The sequence below is a fragment of the Cydia amplana genome, chromosome 10 (genome assembly GCF_948474715.1).
Source record: "Cydia amplana chromosome 10, ilCydAmpl1.1, whole genome shotgun sequence".
In the NCBI taxonomy this organism is placed as follows: domain Eukaryota; kingdom Metazoa; phylum Arthropoda; class Insecta; order Lepidoptera; family Tortricidae; genus Cydia; species Cydia amplana.
Genome location: NC_086078.1, coordinates 16,121,809 through 16,148,333, shown reverse-complemented (window position 1 = coordinate 16,148,333; position 26,525 = coordinate 16,121,809). Strand labels below are relative to the sequence as shown.

General features: G+C 37.5%; 1 long non-coding RNA gene across 1 annotated transcript in view; it reads left to right on the top strand.

Moving 5' to 3' along the window:
* LOC134651501 (uncharacterized) overlaps window positions 1-26,525 on the top strand; it is a 225,093-nt gene that overhangs the window by 60,325 nt on the left and 138,243 nt on the right. Inside the window, exon 2 of the long non-coding RNA XR_010097107.1 lies at window positions 11,188-11,469. This is a non-coding gene — a long non-coding RNA (uncharacterized LOC134651501). The remainder of the gene's footprint in view (window positions 1-11,187; window positions 11,470-26,525) is intronic.

The window sequence follows — 26,525 nt, the reverse complement described above, 5'->3', positions numbered from 1 at the left end:
AGTTGGGCTGAGGAGGAACACAATACGGTTCCGCTGCCACAGCCACACCTATGCCCCACTCCGCTATTACCTGCATGAGCAGGTCTTGGGCACGGGCGCAGTGGTTCAAGTTAGTCTGTAGGAGTTCGTAAGGGCGTGATGACATTACGATTCCATGCTGTCTTGTCCCTCGTCAGCCCTATGGGCTGATCTCTGATCGGGCCCCTGGGGCCGGGTGGGGTCTTGTCTACCCTTAGTCGGTGGGGGGCAACACGCTTGGCCTCCCATGTAGTGTGCGGCTGGTTTTTTGGCCTGATGGCACACCGCGCAGAATGGCGCCTCGGTACAGCCGGACGCCTTATGTCCCGGCTTGCTGCACCGGAAGCACGTGTTCCCTCTCTCTACTTGTGAAGGGCAAGTAGCGCGTGTGTGTCCCGTCCCCATACACTTATAACAGCGGAACGGTGCTGGGTCTAGTATGTGTACTTGTGCACTCGCCCATCCCACAAGCAAGCGCCCTCCCTCTACTATCTTGCTGGCGGCCGTCACCGGGCATTTAATGAGGGTCGATCCTACCCCATTAAATCCGGTACGGATTGCACCAACCTTCACATCGTCAAGTCTGCAACTACCCTTCGCTGATATTGCTTCGGCTACTGCCTGCGTGGTTGCAGATTCCATGAGTCCTGATACTCTCAGGCCGGCCATTTTAATTGGCCGGTATACCCTCGCGTCGTTGCCGATAAGTCCCTCCAGTTTGTCGCGCAGAAGGTCGGCTGCCCTACCATTGTCGGTACCAGAAACCTCGATGATACGCGCCCCGTCAGCCGTTTTCCTTACTTTAACATGGTCTATCCCCACCTCAGCTAGACCAACCGAAGTCGTCATCTTGGTGAAGATCCCCGCATAAGTAGCCTCAGATTCTGGTTTGAGAGCCACTACTATGCCTGCCGTCGATGGAGCCACTAGTTTCCGCGGCTTCGGCTTTGGTTTAACAACCGGTTGGCCTGCTGTAGCTGTTGGTTTCTTAGCTTTCCTCTTTGCCTTACGGCCTACTACTTCCGTCCACGTCAGAGAAGCAGTCGTCGGTGGTGGTGGCGGCCCCGTCTGAGGGACCCTCTTCGCTCGGGGAGCGGGGGTGGGTTTTTTCGACCTTTCCGCAGAAAGGGGAAGTGCCGCCCGGGGTACCTGTTTGGTTGCCGCTTGTCTGTTCCGCGGCACTTTTGGCCCTGGTGCAGTTCTGGCAGGGGGCATCAGCGTTGACCCCGACGATGCTACAGTTTTATCTGCCGTTTTCCTGGGCCTTGGGGCAGGAACAGGGGCAGGGGCAGGCAACGGGGTCCAGGGATCATCCGGCAAATCAACCACGGGGGCTGATGGAGAAACTGTCGCATCGACAGCCTCAGATGCCCTTCTTCGGTCCGCCGCCAATGGCGGGCGGACGACCGGCGAAAAAAAAACAAACCTAACCTAACCTAACCCATCTATAGGGTAACCTGACGAAAATCCTGAAAAGTTAACGGTTTATGTTTTATGACTAATGATAATATGAAAAACACATTATGACTTAAAAACTTTATGGGAAACAAAGGAACCCCACTCGTACTCTGTACTCAGTCAAATCCGTTGACAGGTATACAACTATACAGGAATGTCAAAACCGATTATGACGCCGGCAACGATCAACGCACAAAGGATCGGAATTAGGGATCATCGTTCATTAATAAGGTTATATTGCAACGTGCAATATGCCAGGCCAAAGATTAGGCACCCAGACTAGGTACGTTGGCGAAATATTTTTAAATCTTCCCTTTTGTTTAAAGAAAATAGTTCTGGAGCAGAAATTAAAAAATAAATTAATTTGACAGTGCCTATACAAATCCCCTCCTGCTACTAGATGGTATTCTTAAATTACGGCACCTATGCAAATAAAACTGCACGAGGCCATGCGCTTGGCGGGGAACTATGGAGGAACTTGGTCTTCAACAGAAGGACATGATGTCATGATCCTCAGTATTGAAGGACCGACTGAAGAAGAATACAAATGCTTACCAAAATCTATTTACCCGGATCCCTAACGAGTCCGGTATTTACCCGGATGAGCGGGATGAGTGAATATCGCTCATTCTCAGCTCATAGGTATCTATCATAATGTGTGCTGTCAAACAACAATTGCAACCATAAAACATTAATTTACACAACTGCGCTTTTTTCAATCATGGGATTTTCAAAAAGGGTCACAAATCCAACCTAACCTTAACTTCTATAAGATGTATTTTTCTTTAATTTTGATAAACTTTTTTTAGATTACTTCGGCGGCAAACAACCATATGGCCCGCCTAATGGTAAGCAGTCACCGTAGCCTATAGACGCCTGGAACTCCAGTGTTACATGCACGTGCTGATGAATTTTTGAGAGAACCGCATTCGGTAAAATGAAAATTAGGCAAAAGAAACATCAAACAAATACCTAGGTTGCGATAGGATGTGATGTGAGTACCATCAAACAAAATCACCGTCTAGTCCAATCAGTATAATCTCTGGCGTGTATTGGCTGTATATCTGTGGTAATCCAATAAGCGATCCCTGACAGGCACGGGCCCGACTCATATCGCCGATATTGCTTATCAGCATATCTGCATCCACCTTGCATAACTACAATATCATGCAAAAACGTGCACGTTCCATCAATACAGATAAACGGTACTTTATGATTATTATTATTGGGGGTGTTGTGGGCCTTTGGATGCCACTTCGACCAAGCTGTGAGCTATTGTGACGGCCCTTTAAAGTTCACTACTAATGCCCGTGGAATCCAGGAAATTCCAGATTCCAGTACTTTATGATACTTTACATTTACAACTTATTGCTAATAAATTTAAAGATGAATACCATCATCCACGGACGTTATCAGGATTCTAAACATAGAAAAAGCAGTCACATAATGCTTAGGTTTTTTTTCTATAGGTGCTTAATTTTTGCCACATTTTTAGTCCTTCGATCTATAGTCGATCCAACGGAAAGCGTCTCGAAATGTCAGCAGCATAGTCGGCTTGACTCCTTAGCGCTGCGTAGCGATGTGGCTTCGCTCTGAATTTCTATCGCATGCATAACGGGGAGTGCTCCGAGTACTTATCCGGATTAATCTCTGCCGATTCTATCCGTCATAATTATACGTGACAATAATTCCATCTTAACTATTTAGATGGTTGGCAGTCCTCAACTGTGCGTTTCTCCAGAAACTCCCTGTCTCGCACAACTGAATTGTGGAATGAACTGTGTCGCCCACGGTATTTCCGGACCGATATGACCTTTAAACTGTCAAGAAAAGAAAGTACCTTCGTAGTAAGTAGTTCTTGCAACGCACTTGTAACCTCTCTGATGCTTCAGGTGTCCATGGGTGACGGTTATATTACCATCAGGCGATTCGTCAGCTCATTTGCCTTCTATATCATTAAAAACGTAGTAGATTTTTGGGCCCCTTTATCTAATCTATCTAATACCTTTAAACGAGCAATTCTTGCATATTTATTTATTTATATGTATATATATTTCGGGGATCTCGGAAACGGCTCTAACGATTTCGATGAAATTTGGTATATGGGGGTTTTCGGGGGCGAAAAATCGATCTAGCTAGGTCTTATCTCTGAGAAAACGCTAATTTTTGAGATTTTATATGTTCTCCGAGCGAAGCTCGGTCACCCAGATATTAGGTAAGTATAAGTACTATAAGTAGTAAGGTATACCTTATTTATTCGGTACCTAGGTACTTAAGTTACATACGTAAGCAACTTTGATTGTAAAGCTTAATAACATTAACTGACATTCTAATGATTATTAAAAAGGAAATCTAATAATAAATGCGACATTAATAATTACGTGTGTCTGCAATCAGAACTAGAATTCAATTAAGAATTAATCGATTAAATTGAATTCTAATTGATACCAATTTGTACTCGCTGTAGATGCATTTGTGCATTAATTGTCCGTCTGTTCAATTACGACCTTTAGTATTGAGTTGCATTTAATCTAAATGCTGTGATCAAAGTAAAATTGAGAAACAATTAGCTCACGTTTCAAAAGCTTTGTTGTGATTTACAGGCCAATTCGAGTTTTAGTTGTTGGATCTCATTCCAATTTTGGTTGAAGAAATGTCACTATTGACACGGACAGATCAGTATCATATCGGAATGAGATCGACTGACTAAAACTCGAATTGGCCTATTATTTAAGTACCTATCTACACATTTTACATTTCATCGACTTCGAAGTTAGAAAAAGTGGCCAGGATAATATAATATTTTTTTGTAGAAATTGTATACGTTTAACCCTTCGTATGTCTAAGCACTGATCAGTGCGAATAAATTTAAACTTATTGTAATTAAACAATGGATTTAATTTCATGCGCACTGAACAGTGATTAGACATACGAAGGGTTAGGTAACGCTGTATCACTGAAACTCAGTTACTGCGAAGTTCGTGCAGAGTTAAGGTACTGTTCTGATTCAGACGTCAGCGTCATGCACCAGCGTAACTACTCCAGTTATTGCTGTCGCCAATGTCAAAACTGATTTTTCTTCGATTTTTTCATTTATAGCAGCTGTACAGTCGGCAGTATTGTCGTACTGCCGCAGTAATCCTGGTGTATTCTGAATCTAGCCTGGTAAAATTATACACAGAGTATCAAATTTGATTAAATATTTAAAAATAATCGTTCGATTGAAAATCATTTCAATTAATCGTTTAATGCAAGCACGATTAACGTACTTACATACGCACTATAAATCTATTAGCTCTAGGAACTAATTTGTCGCCTCAGAATTAATGAAACCTCTTATGATAAACCCTAAGTTTAGATACTGGTTTATTTAAACCCTAAGTTTAGCAGATAGTGGTTTATTTAAAGGTAGGCTGAAACGTCACGACACGATAGGCGATTGAGCGCTTGTGTGGTCGGCAATTTAGAATTTAATCATACGTTATGTACAGTCCGCAGTTAAATGTTACACGATTAAAATAAGCATAAAGTGGTTAAGATATTTTTACAGAAGTTTACGAAAATAGTACAGTTTGATCAGATACACATTGTTGACTCTTAAAAAATTTAAGCTGATCTGATGATGCAGTCAGGGTGTGGCTAAAAGAAGTCTTGGATAAACACAAGTTTGGGTTCATAACAAAGATCTTGAGAAGGATGTAAAACAAGTGCAAATGTAAGGAAGTAGGAACGGACAGAAAAAAAAGAGTTTTTTAAGTGTATACAAAGTTATAGATGGTCAAGCAAATCTTGTCAGTAGAAAAAGGCGCGAAATTCAAATTTTTCATGGGACGATATCCCTTCGCACCTACATTTTTCTGCTGCCTTTTTCTACTGACAAGATCTGCTTGACCAGCTATATGTGACAGTGTTTTTTATAGTCAAAGTTTGTGGGCATATTAAATTAAATGAAACTCAGTATACAACCTATCTTTATTTCAGACCCAGAAGTCCATATATTAAATGCAGGGCAATCTGTAGGCAATTTTTTTTAGTGAAATCGACGAATTCTTAAAAAGGTATTTTTTTATATTTACACTATTAATCTGCGAAATATACAGTTCATACAAGCGTCTAGAGGTGAACCAAGCTAATGCATGCCATTGCAAAGTGTAGCACTAGCAATGTAACCATTAATATCAAAATTATATGAAAAATATGACATTTATAATGGCACTTCTTTTCTATTCAAATCGGTGCAAAGTTACCTTAGACAGACTCAAAACAAATACTCATTAACAGTCTCCTATCTAATCAGCCGATCACCCGTCGACACGACGCCATTTTGGAAATCGCATATCCTTCTCCGTTCAATCTCCCTGCCGACTATACGCTTCCTAGTTAGTTATTACTACTCATTATGCTTAAATAAACCAGGGAGCGTAAGTTAATTTGATCGAGGCAGAGATTACGTGGCTCGCCACTTAAAATCTGATTTGTTGAATTACTTATTTACTTAGCGAGCAATTTCGTGAACAATGTTCGAGCGGGTTTTATGGTGAAGATGATATTGTATCACATTTATGGTGGATGGTAGGGATTAATTGGTAATTCAATAGGTTGTTAGGGTTTTGCAGATACTGTGTGTTTTCTTCGTTTAGCGAATACTCGCATACATATAACAAGCACAAATTTAATTATAGTGCGATTTGAATTTGAATGAGACAGTGTTTTTAATGATACAAGATATTTTTCACGTTTATCTTCTTCAGGTTTAAGGTTAAACTGATCAACTTTTAAGTATACACAACTTAGATATCACAAAAAAAATCATTAAACATTTATAAATAAACGTAGCTATTTTTTTCCTTTTTCTGGGTTGCCCCATACCTAATAATTACTTCAAACATTGAAAATAATAGAGATTACCTATCTCTAGTAAAATTGTAAAGCTGAGTAAGTTTCATCTTACTTAACTAATAACAGAGTAATAAAGTACAAAAATTAAGATCGCTTCCAAAAAATCGAAGTTACGTTTTAATTTTAACTCAACATCATGTAATAACCAAAAGGAACGTAGCAAGATCTATATCTAGTCAATCTAGTGCTGTATAGTTTTTGTTGGTAAAATTGTTACCTACTTAACACAAAGAATCATATATTTTTGCTGGTGACTGTACATTAACACGAATTTTAATTCATGATTATTCTAACAGATGGCGCTAGGAGTAATACAAAGTGTTATTGCTTTATTTTATTTTTTTAGGTTTATAAAATGATATTTTTATGTTTGATAACACATCTAGACATGAATTTAAATTACTATGTTAAATTTCAAACCTATAAGAGCGATAGTTTTTCCGTAAAGTGTACCACAAGAATGCATAGTTTGTCGAATAATGCCTACCGAAATTTATTGCGCTTAGTGTTTCGGTGTATGTGAAAGGCTCTTACTCTTTTCCTTCGTTCCTTCGACAAGACTATGTAAATAGCCCACTAACTTTTTCTCGCTTGTAACGGTTAAGACAGACCCCATAAAGCCGGCCCGTAACACGTAACTTCACTTACCTGAGCCTCGCCGAATATTTCGCACAGGAACCCAATTCAGATTGACTAACTTGTTATGGTTTTGAACTGGTTTTGATACGACCTTGACAATCGTCTTTGTGATTGGCGAGTATGTACCGACCTGTTCCACAACCGCATCCGCATTAAACTCCGCATCGATTTTATGCGGATGCGGATGCAGATGCGGACGTTTTGTCGACGCGGAATCGGCAAAATATAGGCTTTTGCCGAATGCGCGTCGATATATCTGGAGGCCCTAGCTCACGCATGACTTTAACTTCATTTCATATGCATTGGTGCAACGTATCTTCAAGATCGTATGAAAATTACATCAAAACCGTTACAAGTTTTTAACTCTGAATCGGGCTCCAGGTTTTCTGGTTACTCTTTGTGGAGTGAGTGATTTAAGCTTTTTAAACTTGTGGAATGTGGGGTTTGTTACTATGTAGACATACGGCGAGCTAAAGGGGCCCACTGATTAACAGTCCGCCGGATGGTATCGGCCTGTCAGTTAGAACAAAAAGTTGACAGTTCCGAACAACTGACTGGCTGATATCGTCCGGCGGAATGTTAATCAATGGGCCCCTTTACTAATTTTGACACTTCCGACAGTAATGTAGTCGGCGTGAAACTAAAATAAATAAAAACCTAAAAACAAAGTAAATAAATAAATAAAAATACATACAGAAATTAGTTTTCTAAATAGTGAACTTATAGCGAAATGTGATGAGCACGACTATTTACTTAAGTGAAGTAACATGAGCCTTTTAATTACACACACGACTTTACTACTAGCTCTATGTCTTAGAAAGGCGCAAACGTTAAAGTGGAATTGGGTCATTCGTGCTCACATGTGTAGATTTTAGATAAGGTACCTTTCTAGAACCATAACGGTAGGAAATGAGCCATTGACTTATACAAAACAATACATATACTTAGGTAAACAGATAAGTTTTAATAAAACGAACAACGACTTAGAAATTGAACGGAGAGCACAAAAGACCTGGAACAAATACTGGCAGCTAAAAGAAGTATTTAAGAGTAACATGCCGGTCAGCTTGAAGACTAAAGTCATGAATACATGCTTATTACCTTGTCTGACATACGGCTGTCAGACGTGGAGGTTTACTCAAAAAGCTATGGAAAAATTAAGGACTTGCCAGCGCGGAATGGAGCGCAGTATGCTAAACATCAAAAAAATACAAAAGATTAACCATACAAAAATAAGACAACACACAAAGAGCATAGATGCTCTCAGCTATGCCAAAAAACTTAAATGGAGGTGGGCAGGCCATGTAGCACGTACCCAAGACAGGCGCTGGACACTAAGGGTAACGTCATGGAAGGGACCTTTAGGGAAAAGAGGGAAAGGAAGACCCACTATGAGATGGCAAGATGATGTTACCAAAATTGCCGGGCCTAATTGGATACAAGTGGCCAAGGATCGAGATACATGGAGGGCTTTGGAGGAGGCCTTCACCTGTGAACACGGGGTTCTTGAATAACTATTTAAAACATAAATCAAATAGGTATGTAAACAATTTTTAAATATTCATGAAATAAAAGGCTTTTTATTTTATTTTATTTTATTTTTTATTTATTTATTTACCTTTCTAGATTTTCCTTTTCTGCTAAAGGGCCGTAGCCAAGATAAAAATAGTTGAAAAAACGCCAATCGAAAAGTAAAAATGTAACAGTGTAAATTTCATTAGATGGCGTGACGAGCGTTTGCGTTTGCGCTATGTCTATTTTTGTATAAGATTTTGAACAGCGCGCCAAGTAGGACGTTTTGTAAAACTCAAAATCCCACACAAAATGACACTTAACGCAAACGCGTACGTCACGTCACGCTATCGAATGAAATGTACACTAGGGGTAAATGATTACTGACGCAAACGAAAAGTCAGTCTTAATCTGCGTTTTTTATATCATATCTATACCTAGTAATTTTTGACTGTAACCTAGTTGTTATCTCATAAATTCATGAATCTAAATAGACCCACAGATTACCATTCACCGGACGATATCAGCCTGTTAGTCGTTTGGAACTGTCAACTTTTTGTTCTAACTGACAGGCCGATATCATTCGGCGAACTGGTAATCTGAGGGCCCCTTAAAAAAGATCTTTCTACATTAAGTAAATGTATTTCCTTTCTTTCCTTTTGCCCTTTAACCAAACTTTAATAATCAAATCAAAGCCCTTTACGAAACTTTGTATACCCTAATATCAAAGACGGAAAATACCTGTTCATATTTCACCAAAACATAGGTTTGGTATGAAAGATCTTGCAATCAATCACGTAAGAGTATTTCGTTGTCCGGCTCATAGAGCGATGTACTAGCAGTAGAAGTTGCCGAATCCTTTAAGATTTAAGCTACCGACTATTACACCGTTGCGCAATGCACAACGTAACACAGAGAAATACGAGTGAATCAACAATACAGGCCGCGTAGCCAACGTGCCAATCGCTTACGCTCCGTAGCGATCGAAACGCAACTGTCACTGTCGCACTAATATGGATGTGTGATATAGAGACACAAAGCGATTCGATGGCGAAGCGCAAGCGATCGTCACCTTGGCTAGGCCGACAGGTTGGTCCAAACTTCGACGTCCAAAATTTGTTTTAATAATCATTTATTTACAAACAAGATATATACAGTGTATTACTAAAAGAAATTAAAAACTAGCTTGTTAAAATAAAATAAAATAAAATTACGCTTAAATTTGTTTTTGATTCTTCACATCAAGGGCTATCAGAATATACCCCCATGTATATGTTAGCCGATTTTTCGTAGTTTTTGAGTTATGAATTTTTGAACTTTCAACTTTCTAAAGAAATTCCGGGGTGAACCAATTAATTTATAAAAAAAATCATTGAACTTTCTTGAATGTTTCTTTTTGAAAAATTATACTCAGTTTTACAAAAGGCGCAATTGTTTAAAAAAATCACCATCGTCACATAGCTGCGAGTTGGAAAAAAAAGACAAAAGTCAAAACAACCCGCCGCGACGCAGGTCCAGTTAAGATCATGAATAAGTTAAGCAAAATGATGCTTGGTCTTAATGCTAATGGATGCCTTAGGAGGTTAAATTCAAAAATACACTTCTGGCAAAATACACTCCCGTGTAACATGCGGCCTCTTTATCCGAGCAATACGGGCAAATCCGGATCCTAGGCGCATTTGGCAAAGTGCTGCCCCCCGCCGCGGCATCCATTTTGTCCGTCTCAAAACAGCATTTTGCACTCGCTAATCCAGCCGAGGCTAGGCTTGAGAAAACGAGGAAAAAATTCTTACCGGGTTTGTTTGGAGAATTTTTCCCAGGGTTTACTGTAATACCAGCCTAGTTCAGTCGCCATCAGATATATCGGAGCGGCCACGGTGCTCACAAATATTTGAACACGCCGCTATCGTCAAGGCGCTAAAGTGCGTGTTCAGATATTTTGAGCACCTCGGCCGCTCCGATGTATCTGATGGCGACTGTACAGTAATTAAAGCCTCGTCGTGAGAATCTTCAATGTTTTTGATGACATTACATGTTATTTTTACATTTTGGTTATTTGCGTTTTAAAACTGCTACTTACCCAATTGCTAATTATAATTTCAAAACATAAACATGGTTAAGCTTGAGTGACCGCAGTTATGATCGTATTTTTGCACGTTACAAAAATAATAATATTAATTTAACTAACTTATATTCTTTTTAATACTTTGTCCCACTGCTGGGCAAAGGCCTCCCCTTTCTTCCGCCACACCACTCATAACGGTTTGGTGCACGCTCCCGCCAGTCGCTGCGAAAAGCGTCGAGTTCATCCCGCCATCTCTCTTTTGGTCTGCCTCTTATGCTTATGTCCAAAATATTCTCACGACCTTCCATTCTCACTTAGTCCCACTTGCACAATTGTACTAACCCGGGGTTACCCGATTAAACCTGAAGTTGGTTACCAGTACAATTTGACACTAGGTTAACGGTTTAACCGCTTAACCCCGGGTTAGTGGGATGGTGCAAGTGGGTAGCAGATTAAACATGATAAACCCCAAAAGTTTATCAATAACCCATCTAAATTAATTATTATATATGTATATATAAAACGAACCATACGAAAGCCATTTAAAAAGCGGCCAAGTGCGAGTCGGACTCGCCCATGAAGGGTTGCGTATTTAGGGGATTTATGACGTATTAAAAAAAAAACTACTAACTAGATCTCGTTCAAACCAATTTTCGGTGGAAGTTTGCATGGTAATGTACATCATATATTTTTTTTAGTTTTATCATTCTCTTATTTTAGAAGTTACAGGGGGGGGACACATTTTACCACTTTGGAAGTGTCTCTCGCGCAAACTATTCAGTTTAGAAAAAAATGATATTAGAAACCTCAATATCATTTTTGAAGACCTATCCCTATACCCCACACGTATGGGTTTGATGAAAAAAAATTTTTTTTGAGTTTCAGTTCTAAGTATGGGGAACCCCAAAATTTATTGTTTTTGTTATATTTTTGTGTGAAAATCTTAATGCGGTTCACAGAATACATCTACTTACCAAGTTTCAACAGTATAGTTCTTATAGTTTCGGAGAGAAGTGGCTGTCACATACAGACAAACAGACAGACATGACGAATCCATAAGGGTTCCGTTTTTTGCCATTTGGCTGCGGAACCCTAATAAAAAACAGACATTTAGGACAAATTCATAAAAGTTTTGAGGGCTATAAACTGACGTTACCGGTCCAAATTATATAGGTAATGACCGATGAGATTGTACTTAAACCAAATTAATCAGAGCTTCCTTTACGCATGATTGGCACGAAAGTATGGGTCAAGTCAAACTAAAAAAATTAGCTGACGGAATACCAATGTTTTGTGAATATATAGATGAGTTTATTGTCCATATTCAGTTTTAATCGTCAAAATATGTTACGGATGCCATAAGGTAATAAACAAACTCATATTTCCAAAAGCAGTGATTTCCAAAAGGTGTGTGAATAATCAAATTATTGCAAAATATTGGCACAGCATTCGCTTAGTTATAGCATTATTCTGCAAGTATACCTACAGGAAATGCGTAGTTATTATTACAGGTAGGTCCTAGATTACACCTAGATAGTAGGACGAGGAATTTGCGAATTCCATTCTAAAACATTTATTATTTCTATTCTATTCTATGAGAAAAGATAGAAAACACAATCCCCAATAATTTAGGCACAGACAGATCGTGAATTCAAATCAAAGTCCCAAACTGGATAAAGATAGATGTCGTCACACACGTATGTTCGACGGCTCTAAGGAAGATGAATCGGACACAGGCGATTTATATCAATCCATTCTAAATGATTCCAGACACATTCATCAGCATTTCAACCTGGACTTGGCTGCCGCTCCAATGTATCTTGACCTTTACTTTTGTAACGACTACTATTATTACTATATGAGTGTGGCAGATTTACTTTGTGTAGGTCTTATAATACTATAGTTTGTCAAAGGACTGTCTCATTACAAACAAAAGGCCTAGTACTAGCACCCAAAAGACAAGGATGAGTATAGTTTTTTGTCCTCATTTACTGACACATTTGGTTTGACCAACTATACCTATGACTACTATGAGTGTGGCAGAATATTACTATGTGTAAAAGGTCTGAAAATACTACCTATTGACCATACAATAATGATACAAATCAAATTATAAAGCGCAGATTATAAAAGCTAAACAATAGACGTCATGTTTTCCGGAAAAATCTTAACGGCGTGAAATAGGATTTTTCGCACACAGTACAGGATATCTAACCGGTAATTCGTAAAGTAAAATCATGGCATATAAAATGTTAAATGGTCTACTTGTAGTAGTAGTTGATACGTTTTGCGAATAGCTTTAGCTATCCGTTCCCGTCTAACTATTAGGAGTCTTATCTGAATACAAGTAATGGTAGCTTAAAATTGCTCGGACCCTGGGAACAATGGTCTATGAAATGTCAATCTGAATTGATGAACCTTGTGGTAAAGAAGATTAAGTATTAATGATGGGCGCTTTATTAATGAATGCATTGAATAAATAGAGCGTGGATATGGAGTTGATTATTTTAGACTATTACGACTCTTTGTTACCTATTTCTTTACCCAACTGATGAAGAAAAGAAGGTAATGTTTATAGAGTGTACGAGTATGCATATAATTATGTTATAATAGTACATTACGATACAAGTAAAGTTGGACATTTGCAACGAGTGGCGATAAATTAAAACGCGACCGAAGAAAGTGTTTGAAATCGTCACGAGGTGCGAATTAGCTTGTATCGTACAACGTTTTACATTATACATATCTCAAAAATGAGCGTTTTCCCAGAGATAAGACCTAGCTAGATCGATTTTTCGCCCCCGAAAACCCCATATAGCAAATTTCATCGAAATCGTTATAGCTGTTTCCGAGATCCCCGAAATATATATATAAATAAATAAATAAACAAGAATTGCTCGTTCAAAGGTTGTAAGACATATTTATAGCACTTTAAATGTTCGACATCGTTACGTAATGTCCTAAAATTACATAATTTGTACAACCAACCACTCCACCAAATCTATTTTAAAATTGGGGTGCTAAGTGGGTGCCAACAAAGTATTGTTTTACATTAGAGAGACATGTGTCAGAGAGAACCTCTCCAAAACTGATAGAATACACTTTCCTCTATACATACATAGATGTATTTGGATCGAGTAGACGATTGCACTCTCGCAATAGTCGCAATGCTAGGTAGAATTACAACTTGAAAGTCATATATCGACATGAGTTCTGTATTCTTATCTGACAAAGCAAAAGAGTCAAACATGCAGGTACTAGTATTGATAAACTGTTACTTTATCGAAAAAATGGTTATTGAAGACCTCTAGCCGTTTTGAAAGACCTATTCAACGATATAATCTCACATCACACACGGGTTGAAACAACAATTTCATCCCCACTTCACTTGTAGGAGAGCTATGGTAAAGGAATGAATTCATCACATTCGATTCCATTTCGTACCTTGTCACAGTGACAATAGTGTGAGGTATAGCGACTTTCATATTGATTGTCACTGTGACAAGGTACGAAATTGTACTGCAATGAAATTCTTTGACTGTACCCTACAATTTTTTTTTCCATCATTTATTTTACCACTTTGGCGGCATGATTTATTTATATATCCATGCCGAATTGTAGCTAGTCCTAATTATCATGGAACAAAGCCGTGGACGGACAGACGTCCAGACAGGCAGACATACGGACATGGCAAAACTATACTTTCCTAGTTGACTGCGGAAACCCAAATCACCTGACAGTTTTGAATGATTCATGTTTAGTTTAACTAAACTTATATCGACCGGGATATGAACCGTGATTACCTTGTGTATTGTTTCGTTTCGGGAGCTCAAAAACGATACAAAAGGTAATCACGGTTCATATCCCGGTCCATATAAGTCTAGTAAAGTCACCTAAATAGGGTATTTGCCTACTAGTCAAATCAGTTCCTTTTTTCGAACTGTCAAAACGATTTTGCTAATTTATGAAATACTAGCATGCGCAGCATGTGACGTCACAATCAAATAACTTACTCTTTATACGGGATTTAAAATATAAATTGTGTCTAAAAATAACTGCTATCTACGTTTCTCTATTAATATTGTAGTGCTTTATTTTATGTATGGTGTAAAATAATTTATTCTGAATACAGTCAAATACCCTATTAGATCAACTGGTTAGACTGACTGTTTGACTGCACTGCCCTCTACCGATTGCAATAACACTCCCACAAGTGCCGTGAAGATCGGCAAGTAGCTGCCAAGTGCCACAAATAGTGCCTAGTGCCATTAGTGTTTTGTCAACACTCGTGGCTCTTTGGAAGCTCTGTGGCCGTGTTTACTGTTACAGGACTTCTGTATGTTTGGAGAGCGATCGCAAGTGATCTTGTATTGAGGAGTGACATTTGATATTTTGTGTATTACCTATTGTTGAAATTGTCTAGTTTCTAGCTGTGGAATTACTTAGGCTCACCTTAGGCTATTTGATATTTTGAATAATATTATTGAAATATTTCGATGCGTCGTTTGATGTCATCTTGCCTAGTCAACCAAAATCACTTTTTTACCAAGGCTATTCCAAAAAGTATTTTTGTGAACAGGTAAGCATTTCCGGATTTTCTTTTCAGAATTTATTCGTAATACAATTATTTAGGAGTTTTTTTCCCTTCGGCCGTGTACGTAACCGACCTTTCGTAACTGGTAACGAAGGAAGAAAAAATGATCTTTGTACGATACTGGTTTCGAATAAAGATTATTTTTTCTTCGTACGTAACCATAGTTACGACAGAAGAAATTTTCTATTTGAAATTACGAAAAAAGACTATCTATTCCTCATACGTAACTGAGTCAAAATGTTTTAATCATCAATAGCTACAAAATTCCTATGTGACTTAATAGAACTAAATTTACTTGTGACGGGTTGAAACAAATATTATTGCTTTCTGCAGTATGACCGGTTAGAACAAAATTTTGGTGTGACGAGTTGATCCTAAATCGGGAATACGATACTAAATTATGCCCTTAAACGGATCATTACATTATGCGCCAAGCAATTATTTTAATTCATTATACAGTTGCTAGTGTACTAGGTGCACCAAATTATAATTAAATGATAATATAGATCTATTAAGCCATTCTTTGTAATTAACTAGTTTTTTCCCGCGGCTTCGCCGGCGTACTAAGACTACTAAAAAATGAGGTTTTCCCCAAACAAACTTTGAACCCCCATTTCACCCCCTTAGGGGGTGAATTTTGAAACATCCTTTCTTAGTGCACCCCTAGACCTTATAAGGAACTTACGTGCCAAATTTGGAATCTCTAGAACTAGCAGTTTGGGCTGTGCGTTCATATGTCAGTCAGTCAGTCAGTTTCGTTATGTAATCTAGTCCTTACTTAGTCTAGGCGAAGGATCGTATGAAGAAAATTAATTCTTACTATGTAACTGGTTACGAACCACCTTCGAAAGATGGTGACTGATTACGTACGAGAAAAAAATGATCTTTATTCGAAACCAGTATCGTACAAAGATCATTTTTTCTTCCTTCGTTACCAGTTACGAAAGGTCGGTTACGTACACGGCCGAAGGGTTCTCTCCAGGGCGAGTATTTTTGCCAAAGTATCTAATTTTCATTATAACAATAATTCTCAATTCAAAGACAATATGATATCGCCTTCAAACCATTGGATGGACTTAGAAATAAATTCGTTGTTAATATTCCGTAGTTTAAACCCCAAAGAATGATAATTCGGTGTTCGTCCTAGTTTTAAACAGAAACTTGGCTAGATTTAAAATAAACATAATTATCATCTTTCAAAGACCGAATTTGAATATAAATAAGTCAACACAAAAACTATTATTTATTAGTTTTATTTTCGCTATTATAAAGAGAAGCTTCTACCGTTAAAATCAATAATATATTCAGTTATTCACTAAATATTTATCACCATAACGATATATTGACACTTCAATCTATCACCCAACTTATCATGTGAACGAAAACAGTTCCCCATTTAGTTTTATATTACAATAAACCTATACTTAATATCATTTTTCTGTGATTAAAAAGCACAAATTATTGAGTCGTTATTTTTTATTTATTTGCTTTTACAGAAGGTCATATTTCTAAAGCATTCTCCGACCGTTTAAGACTTTTTTAAAGAAATATTTTAATCCTTGACTGGAACTGTATTTGAATTTGAAATTCCTCACTAATTAGGTGTTATGTGGTCGGTTTAGGCTTATCTTGAGTATAAATCTCTATTCTATAGAGTACTATCCATATTAAAGCTACAAACTAGTTTCTGTTTTGTCAAAAGATACGAGGATGGCGCAAAACCGGTAGTTATTAAGAAATACAAATTATTATCATCATGTATCCTTTTAAAAATACCTGAGTTTATCAAAAACTTGGTAGTTGATATCTAAGGACTCATTTAGACGGCGCGCGAACTCGTATACGATTTTAGTTACATTGTGGACCATTGAGATTACATCAATTCAGCCGACCGATCAAATGACGCAATGTAATTTATGTAATGAAACTCGCATGCGAGTTCTCGCACCGTCTAAATGAGCCCTAAATCTAAGACAAATATATATGTAAAAATAAATCGTGCATGTCTGTTTCTTATGAGGTATTTTTTGTTCGATATTTACAAAGCCTAATACTATTTCAGTTCGAACGCGAACTGTGATAGTGCTGATGATAGGTGGGGATAGTTATTATTAAAAAGTTAAAACAAGACTACTATCTACAGTCATATTGGCACTAGACTTATATCGACCGGGATATGAACCGTGATTACCTTTTGTTTTGTATTGTAGGTAATCACGGTTCATATCCCGGTCGATATAAGTCTAGTGAAACTAACCGTGAATCATTCAAAACTGTTAGTCATATTGGCAGCCAAGTTTGACCTTGACTAATTTCAGAATATTACAGTGGCGTTCAAAAGTGCATGGATGGATGTCGACCGTAATGCCTTAATATTACGGTTGAAACGTGTCCATGCACTTTTGAACGCCTGTGTACCTCGTCTGCTATTGTCCAGTTGAACAAGGGTTTGCACTTTGCAATCGACGCGCCGCTCATACTTTATTGAGCTAAGTGAACATTTTATGGTAACAATTAGTAACGGGAATCGATGCAAACACGGTGAGTTTAAGATTAAGGTTAACACACTATGCGTAAGTAGCATGGCTCCGGGTAAGTAATGCCGGTTGTAATGTTTTGGAAATATATCTCCTCATCAGAGGGTGCTGACGCAAAATTGTAGTTTTTATTATTGAATTTTTACACGTTTTGATCAAGGGCAAATGCCATAAAAAAACATAAGGAAAAGTTCGCTAATGAGGGAACTGTAACTAAATCTTAATTGGATATTAGTCTGATTTCCTTACAGTGTTTTCTTTCACCGAAAAGCTACTTGAATATGAAGTGAATTATTTCATACACAAGTTTCGAACTGAGAAACCGGGTGTGCACTGGGGTGACCTGACCTATGGTAGGTTTCTAATAACTTTGTCCTCTTCAAGTCTTTGCAAAGTTAGCTTAGTCGGACTCTAAAATGTTTCTTTCACAACACATTGTGTCGTTTTTCCCGTAACATTTTAAACAAAAAACCTGTTATCCGCACGACTAGCTTAATCCCATCTCCCATTAAGTGCCTCGTAATGCAATAGCAACAGCTTCACATTAGAGCCCGTACCATGAGTCATTGACAGTGTCAAAACTGACATAAACGCTTTGAAGAACGTAATTTACTTTCTATACATCTCGCTTGCACTAATATGCGAGTACGAGCGAGATGCATAGAAAGTAAGTTACGTTCTCGATGACGTTTATGTCAGTGCCAAACTGGTGGTAGTGGTATAGGTATAGGGTGACTGCTATAGTTATACTATAGCTAGAGCCACTACATAGTAAATGGCCGAATAGAGGTCCCTTTGCTTCACACAGTTTAATGTATTGTTTGTATACCAGGACATCAGGACCTTAAATCAAATCAAATCAAAATCAAAATACATTTATTTCAGATAACTATGATCCATAAGTACATGATACATTTAAATAAAATTACAAAAACAATAATAATCACACATTTAAAAATTAAAATAAATAAAATAAAATAAAATTAAAACAGTTAAAATTAATAAATTAAGCACATCAACACTAATTCATTTTTTTTTTTAAACATAAAACAAATTCATTTTTTTTTAAACATAAAACAAAGATTAAAATCACAGTAGGTATAATATCTTAAAAACTATTTGTCATATGATACACACCCCTTGAGACTGTCTACCCACTGTTTCTGTATTTGACAGCTACACATTCTATCAGCAATGACTTTTAGAATGCTGTTGTGACTATCTCTCAATCGCCTCTGCATCGACGCGTACTTTTTGCGCATTATGGCGTGAAAACCATCAACGCGCGCGCCTACGAACATACCTGAGGCGCTGCATCTGCGGGGCAGTCCCATCAGCATTCTAAAAGCATTGTTATAGAGGACACGCAGGGCGTCGTATGCTCGCCGCGTGTATCTAGTCCATAGGCTACCCGTGTAGAAGATCTGACAAAAGGCTTTAAAAAGAGTTATTTTAACTTCCTGAGTGCTACGGGCAAACCTACGGGCCAGCATGTTGCTTCTCACAGCCAACGCCCTGCGCTCTCTCTCAATGTCGGGGAGTGAAAAGTTGGAGAAGGAAGGCCACAAATAGAACGGACTGGAGATACTTGCTTGACCAGGCTGTAATACCTCAGATGATGATGATTGTTTGTCCTATTATCATTAGTCCTAAAACCAAAACCGTTAACTTTTCAGGATTTTCGTAAGGTTATCCAATAAATAGGTTAGGTTAGTTTTGTTTTATGGCAATCCTGAAAAGTTACGCGTTTCTAAATCAAACAAGTTATGACTAACAAAAATGCAGACAAACAATATTTACATTATGACTAAAAACTTTTTGGGAAACAATAGAGACCCTAAATGGCCACTCATAACAACAAGGCTTCAATTTTCTTATTTCTTTCTGATTTATTAGGAGTGGCCAAATACATTCTATGTAGTGATCAATAATATAGCAGCCACATGGATTTTGTCGCACCGCAGCAACTTTCCCATTACCTTTTCATGGAAAAACGACTCTTTTAACCAAAAAAAAAACTTTAATAGCACTTTATTCATAATTAGACCACACGCAACAACAAGGAAGAATTTTAATTTCATTCGCAGAACTTTTATGTCGTTCACATTGTAATACTTTCCACGTTTTTGCAAAAAAATGTCTTTGAACGGCATGCGTTCGGGGAAGCTAAGGCACGGACAAATTTACGATGTGTTAGTGTTCACGTGCCTTAATTCATCTGCCTGGGTGGCCCTTTTGATAACCATTTGGGTTTTTGTTAGATTTAATGATCGCTCTTAAGAGGTAATGGGTATCTTGTTTGTTTCAATAGAGACCGTGCGTTCGGAGAATGATGGGTGTGATTCGATTCCTTAATTAATACTATAGTTACAGTACCTATGTTAGCTAAGTATTAATGAGCAGAAATCTAGGGAATAGGGTAGAAATCAGAAACAGTCTTTTTTTGTAAACAAAACATCAACATTAAAATTAACGATCCGGGTACAGTATATTGTATCACGTTTTTCTTATTTTGAAGCTCAAGTACCTACTGAAAACTTTGTGCTTAAGTCGATTTAATTAAAATTGGTAAGTAGGTATACAATCATTTTGTATTCATATTTTTTTTATTAAATCCAATATATGTATATGAATAAAAATGTAGTAGGTACCTAGGTAGTTATGTATATGTTATATTTATTATTAGTTGACCTTTGTTCGACCTGGATCAACGCGCAGTCAACTGTTTAAATGTGGTGTTTAGTATAATATCGAGAAACAATGAGCTATAAACCAGCCATCATATCAACGCTTAATACACTAGTCAATAGGGTATTTTTATTTAGTTCACTGCAAGGGTGCAAGGCAGGTGAGTTTCAACTGTTTCATTTATCATACTAGTATCATAAATATCATATCATTTATTCAGTAATAGTCATACATTGTCATTCATATATACAATTCACTTAATGAGCTAAGGATAATTAGAATTAAATAAAAAAGTACATGTCAATCTAAATCTAGATAGGATACTCTTTATTGCACACTTCCATCTTAAAGGCCGGCAACGCACTTGCAATCCTTCTGGTGTTGCAGGTGTCCATGGGCGACGATTATTTATTACCATCAGGCGATCCGTCTGCTCGTTTGCCTCCTAGGTTATATCATAAAAAACCATTTACTTTCAGCGATCAAAAGCAGATGTTTTTTTTTCCTATGATTGAAAATCAAAGAAATATATACTCGTAGCGGAATAGCCCCTATGACGGAATTAGCCACATTTACCTATTTGATTTACATAATTCGCCTAGTCATCATTAATTCGCCTTTTATTAAAAAAAACGTCCGCGCCACGCCACGAGACCGAGACACTGTTGTATTTTGACGGACGCGAATAACATACAGGGTGTCGCTGACCATGGGGCTTTAAATCCAGGGCTCGATTCTACTCGCTAAACTGAGCTACTTTTATTATGAATAAACTATCTTTTATCTTTATCTTATCTTATCTTATGGCACCAACCCCGAAATCCCAAAAATTTTTTTACTTTTCATACATTTTGGCTGATCAGATGTCGACGTTTTCTATGTAAAAGCCAAAAAAAATTCCCCGATTTTAGGGTTGGTACCATAGTAAAAGTAGCTCAGTTTAGCGAGTAAAATCAAACCCTGGATTTAAAGCCCCATGGTCAGAGACACCATGTATAATCAACACCTTTGTTGACTAGGGTACATCGGTATGCAATATGAACGAATGGCCTTCTTTTATTTTCAATAAGTAAGTTAAATGGCTCAGTGTAGAGTTACTTGATATTATATGCACGATTGCTTTGCATTAAAGCGATGTTAAAAACTTTATTCATAACATTTGTGAACATGTGAAAATATTTTCATACCTACAATGTGCAATGGAAATTCAATTGAAATTCAATTCACATTTAATGTTTATTTTACATTTTTAATAATAATTCTGCGGCTTTCTGGCCTACGCTTGCTACAATAAGTGTACCTACCAATTTTTTTTCACTTAGGTACATTATGACAATTGTGCTGTGACAAAATATTTATTTTGTCAACGAATACTATAACTTACTTCATACCACCAGAAAGCTATAGATAGGTATTCTCTCTCCTTTGAAATTTTAAACCTTTGAAATTGAGATTTCGTTACGGGTCAATGGGCGTTTTTAGGGTTCCGTAGCCAAATGGCAAAAAACGGAACCCTTATGGATTCGTCATGTCTGTCTGTCTGTCTGTCTGTCCGTCTGTCTGTCTGTCCGTATGTCACAGCCACTTTTTTCCGAAACTATAAGAACTATACTGTTGAAACTTGGTAAGTAGATGTATTCTGTGAACCGCATTAAGATTTTCACACAAAAATAGAAAAAAACAATAAATTTTTGGGATTCCCCATACTTAGAACTGAAACTCAAAATTTTTTTTTTCATCAAACCCATACGTGTGGGGTATCTATGGATAGGTCTTCAAAAATGATATTGAGGTTTCTAATATCATTTTTTTCTAAACTGAATAGTTTGCGCGAGAGACACTTCCAAAGTGGTAAAATGTGTCCCCCCCCCCCTGTAACTTCTAAAATAAGAGAATGATAAAACTAAAAAAAATATATGATGTACATTACCATGTAAACTTCCACCGAAAATTGGTTAGAACGAGATCTAGTAAGTAGTTTTTTTTAATACGTCATAAATCGCCTAAATACGGAACCCTTAATGGGCGAGTCCGACTCGCACTTGGCCGCTTTTTTTTTTAAGTTGTCCCCTACACTTTTTTTTCAAATTTGGGATTTTTTATGTTATTTCTACTGAGAATCACGAGCTCTTTCTATCCTAATAGGAGAAAAAAAGTGTCCCAAAATGTCCATACATTTTTCGGTCTTTCCATTCCGCGACCGCCATACAAAGTCTATGAAAACTGGTGACGGAATGGAAATAAAAACCTTAGGACACTTTTTTTCTCCTATTAGGATAGAAAGAGCTCGTGATTCTGAGTAGAAATATAATAAAAAATCCCAAATTTGAAAAAAAAAGTGTAGGGGACTTAAAAAAAAAACGCCCTAATATGTATGTATAATATAAGGCAAATCAGAACACTTAATTGCTTCCAGCTAGCTGCAGCTTTGCTGGTAGATAACATTAATTTGGATTTGATTTGGTTTGATAATATTATCCTCGGGTTGGTGTGGTCAATAATTTTGTGTTTCACTCAGAGACAAATTTTGTTTAACCCTCGGGCTCTGAAACCCTCGCAACGCTCAAGATTCCATTTTGCGCTCTCGCTTCGCTCGTGGTTCAATTTTGTAATCTTTTCGCTTGCTCGGGTATCAATATTAGCACGAGCGGTTAAACAACAACTTTGCCCCCTTGTAAAACAAATAACTATTATATATTATGCCCGTCTTCTCCAAATTTACCTTACATGATTCCAACTTGCATAAATATTTATATTTCTCCAAGGAAACTAAAGTACAAATGACAACTCGTGACGCCTCTTAAATTATTAACGTTACCTGCAAAGCAGTTGTTACATGAATAATAAAATGCCGCGAACGCTGCAAAGAAGCTGTACCCAGCACAATAGTGTTATAAAAGCAACAGTGTATCTTTATATGCGATGACATTGTGCATTGTGCCTTAGAATAGCCCTTCTCACTTTCAAAATGGCTTAAAAACTAGTTACACCTAAGCGCGTAAGATGTTTTGAACTACGCTGCAGAATTCTAGTTCTTAAAGGGAAAAAGCGGCCAAGTGCGAGTCGGACTCAAGCAAGCGAATTGCCTGATGGTAAGCAATGGGATTGGCCGGTCGAAGTATTTAGCAGATGGCGTCAACATAGCTTGCCCCTAGAATTGAGTCAAATTTTTGTTTTTTTAATGCCTTGGATGCCAGCTCTTTAAGCCAAATCTCATAGAAAAAGGGGCACCTTCTACATGGTGGCGCCATCTATGCAAACCATTGACAGTTGCCAACCCCATTACCATCACCCATGTAAAACCGAACGGATTGCAAATGCGTTGCCGTCCTTTAAGGTGAGAGTACGCTCTTTTCTTGAAGTATTATGAACTGTTTGAAGGTCGTATCGGTCCGATAATGCAGCGGGCAATATGTATTTCATTCCACAGTTCAGCTGTGCGGTCAAAGAACTGTCCCATTTAGATAGATAGATAAATAGATAAATCGTTTATTTGTTTGCTGCAACAACACACATTTTACAAATAGGTAGGTAGATTACAAACACGACTAAAATAAAATATGTACAAAATTAACCAATACAAAAAATAAAAAAAAACTTACACACGAAAAATGGGTTTACCTGCTATACCTGCCATCACCCTGCCATACACTGTGTGCATTGCAGCAAAAACAAAAGGGATCCGACTCAGCTATACGCTTCACTCTACTGAGCAAAGCACTGATATTCTGCCGGAACCCAGATCACGTACAGTTGAGTAAAAAGTGTGAAGTGTGTTATAAGTGTTCAGAAATAAAATACATAAATAAAACAAAAATAAGAATTACTGTGACAATCATATGAAAGTCGATAAAGACCTCGTACTATTGTTACTATGACAAGGTACAAAACGGGTCGGAAATTATTATTTACGGTACGAGTATTATTTATTTTATGCGCTGCACAAGGAACTATACCACAGAATAAATAATAATACAGTACAGAAGGTTCACCCTCTAACAAAACGCGTCTATTACGACAGATATGACCGCTAGGTGGCGCAATCGCAAGCAGGCGTCCGTTCCCTAGCGGTACGCGGAAACTACTATGGCTTTACACCAAAATTGGTGTGAATCGCATGTACTTGTAGCGACGAGACGAAATCGCGGAGTGAGCCACGCCTGACTAAACCAAAAAAAGCGGCCAAGTGCGAGTCAGACTCGCCCATGAAGGGTTCCGTATTTAGGGGATTTATGACGTATTAAAAAAAACTACTTACTAGATCTCGTTCAAACCAATTTTCGGTGGAAGTTTGCATGGTAATGTACATCATATATTGTTTTTAGTTTTATCATTCTCTTATTTTAGAAGTTACAGGGGGGGGGGGCACATTTTACCACTTTGGAAGTGTCTCTCGCGCAAACTATTCAGTTTAGAAACAAATGATATTAGTAACCTCAATATCATTTTTGAAGACTTATCCTTAGATACCCCACACGGGTTTAATGAAAAAAAAATTTTTGAGTTTCAGTTCTAAGTATGGGGAACCCCAAAAATTTATTGTTTTTTTTTCTATTTTTGTGTAAAAATCTTAATGCGGTTGACAGAATACATCTACTTACCAAGTTTCAATAGTATAGTTCTTATAGTTTCGGAATAAAGTGTCTGTGACATACGGACGGACAGACAGACGGACAGACGGACAGACGGACAGACGGACAGACAGAGAAACAGACAGACAGACATGACGAGTCCATAAGGGTTCCGTTTTTTGCCATTTGCCTACGGAACCCTAAAAACCGGGTGATCATATATTTTATCCACATTTTCGATTCATAAAAACAACATTACTACTGCCATTTGCATTTATATAAAGCACCTTTCACACATGAAAACTATCAAAACAGAAGCATAACTTCAACACCATTACATTTAAAAGCATTTCAAAGACAATCCGAATTCTGTCTCACAAACAACAGCATGTCGCAAGAGGGGTTACGAAACAAAATGTAATACCAATGTTTTTGTTTATGTGTTTTAATTTTAAATTTGTTTTATGTGCTAATTTATTCTTTTTTAGAGTTTTACCTTATGTGATTTTATTTTAATTTAACATTTGTATAGTGATACAGGTATGATTATTTGATTATTGTTGTTATTTGTATGTATGGTTCCTAGTTATCTGAAAAAAATGTATTTTGTTTTTTTTTTTGTTTCAATGTAATGCGGCAAACTTAACCACTTATCTATGTATGATAAGATTGATAAGAATCCCGAACGAGTCATTTTACATATTTTAGCATTTTATTTTCTATAGAGGTTCTAACCTAACCTAACGATATTTTCTGCTCTACACATCACTACCGAGATTTGAACCTACGACTTTTGACCACCACACACATATAAAAGATCAATTTGTCATTGTATTAAGATGAATATGGCCGAAAATATCAGTTTAAACTCGTTTAATATAATAATTTAGCTTTTGAACGCCACAAATGATTGCCATAGGTACCTGCCAAATTTCATCTAGTTCAGCGGTTTAAGCGTGCAGGGGTAACATTCAGCCAGCCATACAGACAGACTTACACATAATAAATATAGTTATTCATATAGTAGGGATGTTTACCATGCGTTGTTAAACAATGTGTTTTTACCATCACCATCAAATGTGCAAGTGAGACTTGGTATTGATATTACATTACATATTTCCGAATACACCTCAGTCGCACCGAGACCGTATTTACATATGAATATGATTCGAACGGGCACGTTATGTTAACGTTACTAACGTCTTAGTGCTCATTTGGTACGTCACCAGTGTTTATGATAAACATGGCCGAACAATACTGTAGCTGTAGGTACGGGACGCGGAACGGGGAAAAATACTAGAGTATTTTTACTTTTTTTTGTGTGATGTGAGTACAACTTGTATGGCAATACGAGTTTAACAGTTATTTTTTAACAAAGTATCCCGAAATTTATTAAAAGTCGATTATAAACACATATACTCGCTTAATTTTTAACATCATTAGTAATTGCAGGTACAGTCACCAGCAATAACATGTTACACAGCGAAGGCTGCAAAAATATGTGACGCGCTATGGCGCTACAAATAAGTTCACGTCAGATATTT